Source organism: Mytilus edulis, chromosome 7, assembly GCF_963676685.1.
Source record: "Mytilus edulis chromosome 7, xbMytEdul2.2, whole genome shotgun sequence".
Taxonomy (NCBI): domain Eukaryota; kingdom Metazoa; phylum Mollusca; class Bivalvia; order Mytilida; family Mytilidae; genus Mytilus; species Mytilus edulis.
In genome coordinates this window covers 65,601,758-65,616,032 of record NC_092350.1, presented here as the reverse complement: position 1 = coordinate 65,616,032, position 14,275 = coordinate 65,601,758, and the positions used below count along the sequence as shown (strand labels likewise).

Genomic DNA, 14,275 nt, shown 5'->3' with positions numbered 1-14,275 from the left:
TTTGTTTTCCCAAATAAATGAATAAATTTTGTCAGTTAGTTGTTTTAAAGTATTTTTGCATGGTGCTTGTAATGTTAAAAACAGATGGTTCAATTTTGAAATAATTAGTGTCTTAATGGTAGTTATTTTTCCAACTGGTGTTAATGTTTTTTTTAGACCAAATTGTTATTATATTTTCAATTTCTTTAATTCTTGGACCATAATTCAACAGTTCCATTTCATGCAAATTGACAGAAAAGTTTATTCCTAATAATGTAAACCTACTGGAACCCCATTCCAATCCCCATTTTACACACATTGTGTCTTGACTATATTTTTTTTGCCTATCCACACCACCTTTGTTTTGTCCAAGTTCATATGGAGACCAGACATTTCAGCATATTTTTGGAGTAAGCGAATTCGAAGAGATGCATCTAGAGATTCAGGTGTACCGTCAAGTATTATTGATGTGTCATCTGCGTATTGGGAGATAAGATATTCTGTGTCATCAATTTTAATTCCTTTAATTCCTTTGTTCTTTCTGATTAAAATTCCTAGAATTTCAGCACATAAAAGAAAAATATAAGGTGATAAAGGATCCCCTTGTCTACAGCCTCTTTGAATATGAAAGAAATCTGATAAAAAAAACAGTTTTGGGATACTGATGAGCTTATATTTGTGTAAAAAGTCTTTATCCAATGTTTTATAGACGGTCCAAAATTGAAAAAGTCTAATACTTCATTTTTGAATTTCCATGATACCGAATCAAAAGCTTTTTCATAATCTATGAGAAGGAGAAGACCTGGCAAATCATTTACCTCTGTATAGAATAAAATATCATATACGAGACGAGTGTTTTCTCCAATATATCTTCCAGGAATAAAACCTGTCTGGTCATTGCTAATAATAATGGGTAGAACAAATTTGATACGCTCTGCTATTCAACTTGATGCTAGTTTATAAGTTGTATTCAAAAGACTTATTGGTCGCCAATTTTTTTTAAACTGTCTAGGTTTATCACCTTTTGGTAAACAAGTAATAATACCCTGTTTTTGAGTTATTGATAATTCCCCCCTTTTGTAACCATAAATTATAGATCTGAAAACAAATTTTCCTACATTTGTCCAAAAGAATTAAAGAACTCATTCTGAGCCATCTGACCCTGGACTTTTCTCATTTTTCATTCTACGCATAGCTGTTGTCAATTCATTATAAGTTATCTCCCCCTCTAAAGATTCTTTTAAAGTATCATTTAATTTTTTAATATCAGAATCGGGTATTTCACTATTAAGATTTACTTCACTCAAGCTTTCTGTTTTAGTATACAGTTTTTTATAGTAATTTTTGGCCTCTTCTAATATTTTATCTTGTTTACAAATTGTCTCCCCTTTTTCATTAACTAGTTTGGGGATGGTTTTATTTATAAAATGTTTAGTTTCCATATTGGCATAAATATTTTTGTTTGTTGCAGATTTGTTTAAGTGCATTTCCCCTGCTTATGTCGTGTTTTAAGAATATATCATTGAAAAAGTTTGTGTATTTAACACATTTTTTCTGCGTATTGTCACATCTCCCTAATCATAAAAACATGTGAAGTAAGCACGTCGTGATATCTTCTTGTATGCACTTATATGTATATATGTATATATAATTACATGTAGCGTTCGATATTATAAATAATATAATGCTATTGGTCTAGTATTGTATTTGATACCGTTATATAATATGTAAATGCCTAAATGGAGATTCTTGCCTATAAGAACCATATGATTATTTAGGTAAAACAATAAGGGTTTAAACAAAATGTTTGCATTATGACCTATGCAAGATTATAATTGCACACGGTTATATTGAAGACACAATTTGTTTTGATATTCAATTTACTTGATAGTAATTGTGTGTATACATGAAGTTGCAAATTGTGTTTTTTCTGTTCCATTTTCCATCGTCAACATTTTTACAGGATTACGACAGAAGCAATTATTTTATTTATTTATTAGATAGAAATACTTGAAGCAGAAACGCACAGTTTAACTTGACACAAATAACGTGACAGTTCATAACATTCGTGTGGAGGGTTATTGAGAAATAAAAGTATCAAATCTTATTGATTCACATAGTATTAGGAATTGTACTATGACCTACTTTCATATCCATTTTACATTATAAAATTACCAAATATCCGCAATATTCTAGCAGAACACCCACTTGATTTAATAGCGGGGTTGGAGTGGGCTTTATGTTTTGATTCTCAATATGTGAATCAAAATTGTATCGATAAATGAAAAAGTGAAAACTTTACTAAATTTTACTGGACATATTTTACTATCGTTTATGTTCAGATTATTGAGTTTTATTTTACCTCATAATTAAGCTGCTTGTCATGTTTTAAACGCAAAGTTTTTCGAAAGAACTGCCATTTAAATGTAGTCCGTAAATAGCATACAATTTCATTTGTTATAATTTGTTGTCGATATAAAGTTAACATATTGTTTACGTTTTCCTTGTTGTATAACATACAATAGGGTATCAGGAGTGCTCTAATGTCAATATTTCATAACATCAATCCTAGCTCCGCTCAGTGTGATGTTCGTTCGACAATAAAACACATCTTACAATATGCATTTTCTATGAATAAAGTGTAAATATCTGTTCTGCTTGATTGTCTTTACTGGTTGTATAATATAGACTTTCCGGCTAATTTCTTGTGGTTCTGGTGCATTTTGTATTGTCATATTTTGTTACGTTCTGAATTAATTTATTTTAGTTTCGTTTAATAGTGATAAATTTTAAACATGTGAGTTGTGTAGTTCAATACATTGGCCTGACAAAATAAAGTTCTCTGTTGCAAATAACTTGTCATCGCATACTATAAAGCAGCAGGCGATAAAATATCAGACAATTCAAACGAGAAAAAAACTTGGTTAAGCAAATAACGAAAATGTTTATAACTGACATCTATTTAAGTTGAAATCACAGATATGTTTTTGATATTTTTAATTGTTAAAGAGGCTCACATAATTTTGTCAATGTAACGGAGCTTTAAAATCTGTCATTTAAGTTGGAGGTTTAGCTAGCTATAAAATCATATTTTACCAACAATTTCGTTTGAAAAATGTCTGTACCTAATTAGGAATAATATCGTTTATTTTCCATTCGTTCTGTGAGTTGGTTTTGTAAGTTAGTATGGACTCCCCACTTTGAGAAGTTACCTTTCAGTTCGTTATTCATGGTATTACTCTTTTTTACATGAAAGATATAAAACAAGTTAGTCATAATATATACCTATAAAGACTAAACATTCGATACATGAAATTGGCCTGACAGTGTTTGATTCATTGTCGTACCCTGTGATACTTGTTTGTATTGATTATGCTTTATTATCTTGATTGGTTGTCTGATATGCACTCACCTATAATAGTTTCTATATATATCTAATTCAGCATACACATGTGGAGATGAGGTATAATTGCAAATGGGACAACTATTCAAAAATTTCAAATAAAGTGGGTGTAAGCAATTATAGGCAACTGTACGGCTTTCAATTAGAAAAAAAAATGCAAAACTCTTACCTGGGAGAAGGGTTCGTTTGGGATTCGCATGATGTGAATCTGTAAGGAACAATATTGAAAATATGAAAAACTTTCAATGGGATACTAATTTCGAAAAAAAAATATATAAATATTTAACTTAAATGTCGATGTCATTTTTAAAATTTCACCAGAGATTAATTATTGTTCGTGTTGTTATCTATCTAAGTGACATTTACGTCCTAATTTCATTGTTAAAGTATTCTTACGTATAATCCTTGCATCTTTTGCCGTTTTTGCTTTGCATAATGCATAAATATTAAAGTCTGTTACATATAAGTGTCTTTTCCCCTGATTATGTCGTGTTTAAAGAAGATATCATTGAGAAAGATTGTGCATTAAGAACATTTTTTTCTGCGTATTTTCACTAATCATTAAAACGTGTAAAGTACATACATGTAGCATTTGATACATGATATATGATTTTGGTCTAGTATTGTATTTGATACACTTACATAATTTGTATTTGCATAAACGAAGTGTTTTGTCTACAAATGGTCTATACGAACGGTAGGGTTAGTTAGGTAAAACAATGATGGTTTTAACAAAATGTTAACATTATGACGAATGCACGATTGTTATTTAACATGGTTAAACTAAAGGTACAATTTGTTTTTGATATTCAATTTGTTTGATAGTAATTGTGTGTATAGTTGCAAATTTTTTTTTTTCTATACAATTTGCCGTCGTTAAAATTCTTTAAAGGCTTACGGCAGAAACACTTCTTTTGTCTATTTATTATATAGATATACTTGTAGCATAAACGCACAGTTTAACTTCACACAAATAACGTGAAAGTTCATACAATAATAATCAGGTAATTCAGTAAAAGGTGTAGATAAAAAGGACGTAATCAAAACCACGAAAAGCCAGGAATTAAAATGAAATAAAAATATTGGAAATCAAAAAGCAGCTTAAAAACACTACACGTAAAATACAAATCCACTAATAAGTGTTTTTTTTTTTGTGAAAACTCTCATTCGATGATGACACAATGTTGAACGAACTCATTTGACGGATTAACTCTTATTATACAATGTCATTCGCGATACAGCCCTTGGATGGTGTAACCTTCCCTCCAAAATAACGTGTATGGTATAATGGTGTATGGTGCAATGGTAGAAGGTGTATAAAGCTATGGTGTATGGTGTATTAGGAATGGTGTGATTGTGTAAAGTGTAAATAAAGTGGGATAATCAAAGTTTAAAACTATGCAAAATATTGATAAGAATTGAATTTTAATTTTATACATTAATTTACAATATTGTGATCCATATTCTTTTTTTTAAATGAATAAATAATTTTGTAGTCGCACGCTTTCTTAAATTAATTAAATTGCATTATGGGTAATTATGGATGGTAACATAGAATATGTAAGGTGTATGGTACAAAGGTGTAACGTGTATGGTGTAATGATGTACGGTGAATGGTGTAATGGTGTATGGTGTTAGTGGGAAGGTTACAACATCCATGAACTGTATTGTTCATGAAAAGTACATGTTTTTGAATAAGTGATTCAGGTTGTATTTCGTTAAATGCAGGCATTTGGGTATCAGAAGTACTTTCATGTCAATATTTCATAAGATCGATCCTGACACCGCTCGGTGTGTTATTCGACAATTAAAACAACTTAAAATATGCATTTTCTATGATCTAAGTCTATTTATCTGTTCTACTTCATAGTCTTGATTGAATGTATAGTATACTATTTTACGCTGTTTTCTTGTGGTTCCGATCAAATTGTATTTAAAAATATAGATATCATTGCAAAGGTTCTTACCCGAAACAACTGGTGAATTCTCTGTTCTTTGCGTGTTCCTGTGTTCTGTATTTAATAATGACACAACATAACTAATAATATTGAATTATAAATAATATACGGCTATAGTTAAATCGGCCTTATATCCCGAATAACATCTAAAAATATACAATGAGGGTCGTTTGAAAATAAAAATTTTCGACAGAAGAGATGTTTTCATCTTCCCAATTGTGAATTTTCCTTTTCTATGCAGCAACAATGCAGAACAGCTTACATACGGGATATATCGCTTCCATTTGACCCTATACATATATAAGTTCTTTTATTTCCTATCTTGAATTTCTTGGTAGAGGGTTGATGTTCACAAGAAGCTATACCATCAATAGTTCCAAGTAGTGAAATTGACATCACAAATCTTACTTACGCCACCACGAGTTAATTAACTGTTATGGAAATTATTTTCCACAGATAACAGCACTGGTTTTGTGCTTATATAAGCAACCCGACAGGTGACACTTGTTAGACAGGGTCTGCATATACCCATCCGTAGCACTTCTCATGAGATCATTCCTGGTTATCGGTTAATTTTTCTGTTGCTCAGTCGTTAATGTTATTGTTGAGATTCATTAGCATGATTAATGTTGTTTGTTTATGTTCTGTGTCATTGCGTTGTCTGTTTATTTCCGACGTGTTTGTTTGAATTTCCCTGTTGTATTTTTCATCTCTCTTTTCGAAATATGAAAATTTGATCTTTAATACTTCGGTAATTAAGTAAAAAGGGTAGATACAAAGGAGTTGACATGGGATGCATGATATTGGATTGACAGAGTGTTTGATTCATTATCGTATCCTTTTAGTACTTGTGTGTATTGGTTTTGCTTTATTATCTTGATTTGTTGTCTGATATGCACTCTACCAATATTTTCAGTATATGTTAAATTCAACATATAAGAATGGAGATGAGGTACAAAACGTATGATTGCAATGGGACAACTATTTACGAAGTAAAATTAAGAAGTTGTAGGCACTAATAATCAGCCCTATGGAGTTCAATTAGAAATAGACGTGCAAAAACTCTTACCTGGGACAATTACTAGAGTACATAATCTTTGGGGATTCGCATTTTCTGTATCTATAAAGAACAATATTGAAAATATGAAAAGCTCTCTGTGGATTCCAAATTTTGATAACATAAAATATAAATATTTATCTTAAATATCGATATCATATTAAAAATTCATTGTTGTAAGTACTCTTAAGTATAATCCTTGCTCCTTTCGACTTTTTTCTCTAATTATGCATAAATAATATAGTCTTTTATATATTTCAAAAGTGAGTTTTCCCCCTGCTTATGTTCGTGTTTTAAGAAGATGTCGTTGAGAACGTTTCTGTATTTATAAAATTTTGTATGCGCTCTGTCAAAACTCCCTTATCATAAATCATGTAAAGTTAGTCATCGTGATACTTTCTTGAAATTCATACATGTAGCGTTTGATATGATATATGATATCTATCTAATATTGTATCTGATACAGTTATATAATAAATATGTCTAAGCGGAGTGTTTGCCTTTCAGAACGGTACGATTATTAAGGTAAAATGACGGTTTAAACATAACATTATGACCTATGCAATATTACTATTTTACACGGTTACATTGCACGCACATTTTGTTTTGATATTCAATTGGATTGATAGTTATCAAGTGTGTTGTTGCAAATTGTGTTTTATTTTTCTGTACAATTTTCCATCGTTAAAATTCTGTAAAGGCTTACGGCAGAAGCAATTCTTTTATCTATCTATTAGACAGAAATACTTGTAGCAGAAACGCATAGTTTAACTTGACACAAATAACGTGAAAGTGTATAACATTAGTGTAGGATTATTGAAAAAAATATAGTATCAAATCTTATTGATTCACATAGTATTGCAAATTGTACTATGACCTACTTTCATATTTTATTTAACATTATAAAATTACCAAATATTCGCATTATTCTAGGCAGAACAACCACTTGACTTTATATCGGGATTGGAGAGGACTTGATGTTTTGATTCTTCATTGAATAAAAATTGTATTGATAAATTATAAGAGTTAAAACTTTACTTAATGTTACTAGAAAAATATTACTAGCATTTATATTCAGATTATTGAGTTTTATTTCACCTTCTAATTTAGCTGCTTGTTATGGTTTAAACGCAAAGTTGAAACAACATTTCAATCTAACCCGTAAATGGCAAACAATTTCATTTGTAGAAAAAAATAATTTTGTCGATTTAGAATTAATATTTTGTTTACTTTTTCCATGTTGTATAATACACAATAGGTTATCAGGAGTGTTCTCATGTCAACAATTCTGACACTGTTCAGCATGTTATTCGACAATAAAAACTTAAAATATGCATTTTCTATGAACTACGTGTATTTATCTGTTCTGTTTCAGTGTCTTGATTGGTTGTACTATATACATTTTCCGGCTATTTTCTTATAGTTTCTGGGAAAATTGTATTTACAAATATATATATCAATGCAAAGGATCTTACCCGAGAAACCTGTTGAAATCTGTCTTTCTTGCGTTTCCCTATGTCCTGCATCTAAAAATTTACACAATATTAATATTGATATAAAATAATAAATAAAATACGGCTACAGTTAAATCGGCCTTATATTCCGAAAAACATCTCAAAACAATGATTTCATCTTCCAAAATGTGAATTTTCCATCATTTCTATGCAACAACATTGCAGTTCAGTCTGCATACGGGATATATAGCTCTAATTTTGCCCTTTAAACCAGTTCTCGTATTTCCTATATATTTTTGTTTTAAAGGGAATTCCAAGTAGTGAAATTGACACCGGGTATCAACAAATCTTACTAACGCTATCACGAGTTTATTGACCGTTACGGAAATTATGTTTCACATATAACACATATAACAGCGGATATGTCCCAATTATGGTAACCACAGTTTCCAAAATGTGAATAACCAAAGTATACTTGTCACCCGAGTTGTGCAGACATAAACAACACGACGAAGGCACACGTTGGACAGGGTATGCTTTGCAATCCGTAGCATAAATTATTGGATCACTCCATGTTTTTGATGGGGTTTGTGTTGCTCAGTCTTCAGTTTTTCTAGTTGAGTTTCAGTACTATTGTTTGTCTATTTTTTGTGTTCTCACATTGTCAGTATATTTTCTATGTACGTGTTTGAGTGTCCCTATTGTATTGTTTACCTCTCTTTTCGCAACATGAAGATTTGAACATATGAACTTTAATACTTCGGTAAGTCGGTAAAATGGGTAGATAAAAAGGACTTTATCAAAACAAGAAATAGTCAGGAAAAACATACATTACCCAAACATAGTCAATAAGCAGTCTAAACACTACGCATAAAAAAATGCATTTATAAGTTCGATGAAAAAAGTCATTCGATGATGCCTCGATAGTGAACGAACTCGATCATTTGACATATTAACTCTTGGTTTACAATGGCATTCGCTATATTGTTCATTAAAAGTACATGTTTTTGAATAATTTATTCAGGTTATTTCTTTAAAAAGAGACAATTTGATATCAGGAAGGTTCTTATGTCAATATTTCATAAGATAAGTATTGACACCGATGGGTGTATTATTCGACAAAAACAGAAACTTAATATATGCATTTTCTATGAATTTAGTGTATCTATTTGTTCTGTTTCATTGTATTGACTGATTGTACAATATACACTTTCCAGCAATTTTCTGTTAGTTGCGGGCAAAAAGTATGCATACATATAGATATCAGTGAAAATGATCTTACCCGACAAAACCGTTGAAATATCTGTTCTTTGGGTGTTCCTGTGTTCTGTAACTTTTAATTACACAATAATAGTTATAATATTGAATAATAAGTACTATACGGCTATAATTAAACTTTCTGTCGTATATCGAGACTAATATCTAAACATAGACAATGAGCGTCTGTTTAGATAAAATATTACGACAGAAGAGATGATTTCACCTTCCTAACAGTTAATTTTCCATTTCCATGCAGCTACATTGTAGTACAGCCTGCATACGGGATATACAGCTCCCATTTGACCCTATATACCAAGGCTTGTATTACTTATAATGAATTTCTCAATAGAGGGTTGCTAATCACATGGAGATACAAATGTATACAATACAGGGTTTGAAGTAGTAAAATTGACATCATGCATCTACAAATTGTACTAACGCCATCACGAATTAATTGACTGTTATGGAAATTATGTTTTTAACTAGCAGCATATAAGTCCCAAATGTGGTAACCAAAGTTTCTCGATTGTAACAAATTATACTTCTCACCGGTTTTGTTCTTCCATAAGAAGATGCACTAGTAGCACATAATGGATAGGATATGCTCAGTCATCCGCAGCACTTCTTATGAGATCACACCATATTTATATGAGATTTATTCTGATCACTCGTTGTTTTGTTTTTGTTTGTTGAGTTATAATATTGTTGTTTGTCTTTGTTTAATTATGCATCCTTACGTTGTCAGTTTTTTTTCGACTTATGTCTTTGAATGTTCCTATTGTATCTTTTACCTCTCTTTTAAAAAAAAGAAAGATTTGAACATATTAACTATACTACTTCGGTTATTCAGGAAAACTGGTAGAAAACCAGGAATAGTCAGGAAAAACACGAAATACCCTCACAACGACAAAAAAAATTGTAATTCAAAAAGCAATATAATAACGCTACACATAAAAAACCAAATCTAGCAACAAGGTTTGTTGAAGACACCCATTCGATGACGACACAATAGGGAAGGATCTAATGTGACAATGAAATTCGATGTATTGTTGATGGAAAGTAAATGTTTTTGAATTATTGATTCAGGTTATATTTCTTTAAAAGAGATTTAGGAGTGTTCTGATGCCAATATTTTATAAGATCAATCATGACACCGCTGCGTATGTTATTCGAAAATAAAACAAATACATAAATGCATTTTCTATGAATTAAGTGTATTTATTTGTTCTGTTTCGTTGTCTTAATTGATTGAATAATATAGACTTTTCGGCTGTTTTCTTACAGTTTGCAAATTATATTTACAATTAAAAGCTAATTGTTCAGAGAACAATTGAAGGTCTTTCCACCAAAAACCATGTATTTTGATATGGAAGTAGTAAAATTCGATTTAAAGTGTAATTTCCAGCGTCCAATGATAGCTTATTGAACACTGATTCCAAAAATATATGGTTTTTATGAAATATTTTTTAAATAAGAGATATACTTTGTTACTTCCGGTTTGAAAAATGTTTCTTCTGCTATTATTTCAAAGTTTACTTGACACTGAATCCAAAAATATCTCATATTATATACTTTTATATTAATAAAGTACACAAAATAGTTACTTCCGGTTTACACAAAGCCACTTCTGGTTGACTTTTCCAAGGTTAAATGGTTTGAAACCTAATGCAAAAAGTCCCATTGATTTATCATGCATACATATGAAATGTATGAGGTAAAAGCAAAGGTCAAAATCTAGAACGTCAATTTAACCTATGACCTTGAGCTCAATTTCAAGGTCATCAACCAAGGACCTCAAATCAAAAGACCCTTGGTCTTAATTATATTTGGTTCATGAGTTATATCACCATATGCATATTTTTAAATAAAAGAGGGGAGAAAAATCTAATTTGAAGTAAGCGTACCCTTTAAACCAATATGTATGTGTTACGACATGTCGTAACTAACAATTAAGTAAAAATACGTTGTCCATATCTTATATTGTGTTTCAAAAGAGTTGTAAATAAGCCAAAATTTAAATTTAGAAATGACCTTGACCTTTGACCTTGACCTTTTTTTTTTCTTTTTTTGGACCAAGGACCCAAAATCAAAAGAACCTAGGTCTCTATAACTTATGGTTTACCAATTACAATTACATTTTACTTATTTTAAATACAGAAGGGGAAATAACTCTCATATGGAGTTTACGGACGGCTTCGGTCAAAATTATTTTAAAGATCCTGAGGATATGACGAGCAAATTGGTGAAATTATTTTATCGTAATCGTCAACGGTTGCGAAGGAGATTTGTACAAAAGAAAAACAGTGTTTGGGGAGATAACTCTTGCAATAAAAAGTGTTCGGCTTAACAAGATCAGTTTCAAAATCGTAATAACTGTTCGATAGCATACGCAATAAATCGAAGCGACATCTTGCGAAACAATAAAGCACCATCAGAAAAAAGTGGCGGAAGAAGAAAAAAATAATAATAATAACAATCAGAAGAAAAACAATAGGTCTTTCCACAGAAAAGTGGAAAGACCTTATTAAAATATCAGGGCAAATGATCTTACCCCAGAAAACTGTTGACATCTGTCTACTTTGCGTGCTCCTGTGTTCTGCATTTGATACTGACAAAATAATAATGATAATATAAAATAATAAATAGTATACGCCAACTGTGAAATCGACCTTATATTCCGACTCAAATCTAAAAAAATAGACAATAAGGCTCATTTCAAAATAAAATAGTATGACAGAAGAGATAATTTCATATTTCGAATTGTGAATTTTCTGTTTCATTGCAGCAACATTGGAGTCCCTTTATATCAGAGATTGTGTGATATATCATGACTGTGCAGGTATTTCCAAGTAGTGAAATTGGCATCATGCATCTACAAATCTTACTTACGCCGTTAGGAGTTGATTGACTGTTAGGGAAATTATGTTTCACAGATAACAGCAGGTATGTCTTAATTGTGGTAGCCACAGTTTAACGAATGTGAATAACCAAATTATAATAGTCACCGGTGTTGTGATTACTTAAGCAACATGACGGGTGGCATATGTTGGACAGGGTCTGCTACGACATCCGTAGTACTTTTATGAGGTCACTCTTTATTTTCGTTAGGTTTGTGCTACTCATTCCTTAGTTTGTTTTTGTTATAGTACTGTTTTTTGTCTATGTTTTCTGTATTTACGTTAGCAGTATATTTGCGACTGATTTGTTTGAATGTCCTTGTTGTATCTTTAACCTCTATCCGAAACATGAAGATCTAAACACATGAACTTAAAATTTCGTTACTTAAGTTAAATGGGTAGATTAAAAGGACGTAATCAAAACTAGGAATAATGAGGAAACTGATATATTATCTTGACAACAACAGTATATAGATCTAAGCAGACTAAATTAACTACACATTAAAAAAACAAATCCACTCATAAGTAAATTTTGTTATAGACCCCAATTCGATGAGGAAACATGTGTTTGTATTTAAGGAAATGTAAACTGAATCAACCCTTAATATACAATGCATGTCATTCTCTGTATTGTTTTTTTATTGTTTCTTTAGACATTGGGGTATCAAGAGTGCTCTCGTGACAATATTTCATAAGATCAATCCTGACACCGCTCTGTTTGTGTGTGTTTTTTTAACAATTAAAATCAATACAACATATGCATTTTTTTTAAATAAGGTGTATTTGTCTGTTCTGTTTTATTGTCTTGATTGATTTTATTATATACACTTTGCGACTGTTTTCCTATGAGTCTGATCAAATATTTTTTGCAAATAAAGATATCAGTGCAAAGATCTTACCCGAGAAAACTGTTGAAAGCTGTGTTCTTTGTGTGTTAATGTGTTCTGCATCTAATAATTAAACAATATTAATAATAATATAAGGCTACAGTTGAAATCTTTCGTCAAAAGAGACGATTCAGTCTTCCAAATTGCGAATTTTTCATTTATATGGAAATAGATTGCAGTGCAGCCTGCAAAAAGGTATATAGCTCCCTTTTGACCCTTTATATCATTCTGAATTACCTATCATACACTTCTTAATAGAGGGTTGCTGCTAACAACAAGCTATAACATCAAGAGGGTCACATTGAGAAATTGATAGCATGCATCTACAAATATTACCAACGTCGTCACGAGCAAATTGACTGTTATGGGAATTTTGTCTCACAGAAAACAGCAGATATGTTAAAATTGTGGTAACCACAGTTTCCCGAATGTGAATATAAAATTACACTTGTCACCCGTCTTGTTCTTACATAAGCAACACGACGAAGGCACTTGTTGGACAGGGTCTGCTTAGCAATCCGTAGCCACTTCTCATGAGATCATTCCTGGTTATCGTTGGGGTAGTTGTTGCTCAGACGGTTTTTTCCATTCAATTTGGAACTGTTGTTTGTCTTTTTATTGTGCACTTGCGTTGTCAGGTTTTTTTTCATCTTATATGTTTAAATGTCCCTGTTGAATTTTTTTCGAAACATGAAATTCGACATTAAATACTTCGGTAATTTAGTTGATAAAAAGACGAAATGTAAACCATGAAAATTTAAGAAAAACATACATTATCCTGACAACGCTAAAAAAAAAATAAGTCAAAAAGCGGTTTTAATACACTACACATAAAAACAATCCACTTATAAGTTAACTTCGGTGATAATATCTTTCAATGCTTGCAAAATAACAGAGACAAACAAACCTTTACACTTGCAGTAGTATCTACTTATGTATAAACATAGTTTAATAACGATGAAGAGTAAAACTGCAAACGTCAGTACAGGAACCAATACTACATATGTTATGCTGTGTTCCAGGTTACTCATGGTTGATCTTTATGACAGAGTTCTAGAAAATAAGTAAAAAAGCATATATACAGATATTTGGACTACAATTTCTTCGTCAGTTGTTTTGTACATTATATTTCAATTTTGATTTTATACAAATAATGTTTGTATATTTGCATCGCCTATCAACTGCATTACACAATGTGTAAACTGTCTTTCTAACATATAAAGTCACACAAACAAAATTATTAATAACAAATTCGCAGGAAGACTTTGACCATGATCAGATAAGGGGTCTGATAGAAATAATGACATGTTATGTTTTTGATATCATATAATTCAGCAGAAGACATGCTGAACAACTGTTTTTAAATCTTTGAAAAAAACA

At 30.9% G+C, this 14,275-nt stretch overlaps 1 long non-coding RNA gene across 1 annotated transcript; it reads right to left on the bottom strand.

Moving 5' to 3' along the window:
- Positions 1 to 11,662: 11,662 nt before the first annotated feature.
- LOC139483587 (uncharacterized) lies at positions 11,663 to 13,944 on the bottom strand. Its single transcript, XR_011655038.1, has 3 exons — positions 13,803 to 13,944; positions 12,908 to 12,958; positions 11,663 to 11,719 (listed from the first exon to the last, which is right to left on the bottom strand). It is a non-coding gene; the product is annotated as an uncharacterized lncRNA (long non-coding RNA).
- Positions 13,945 to 14,275: the final 331 nt, after the last annotated feature.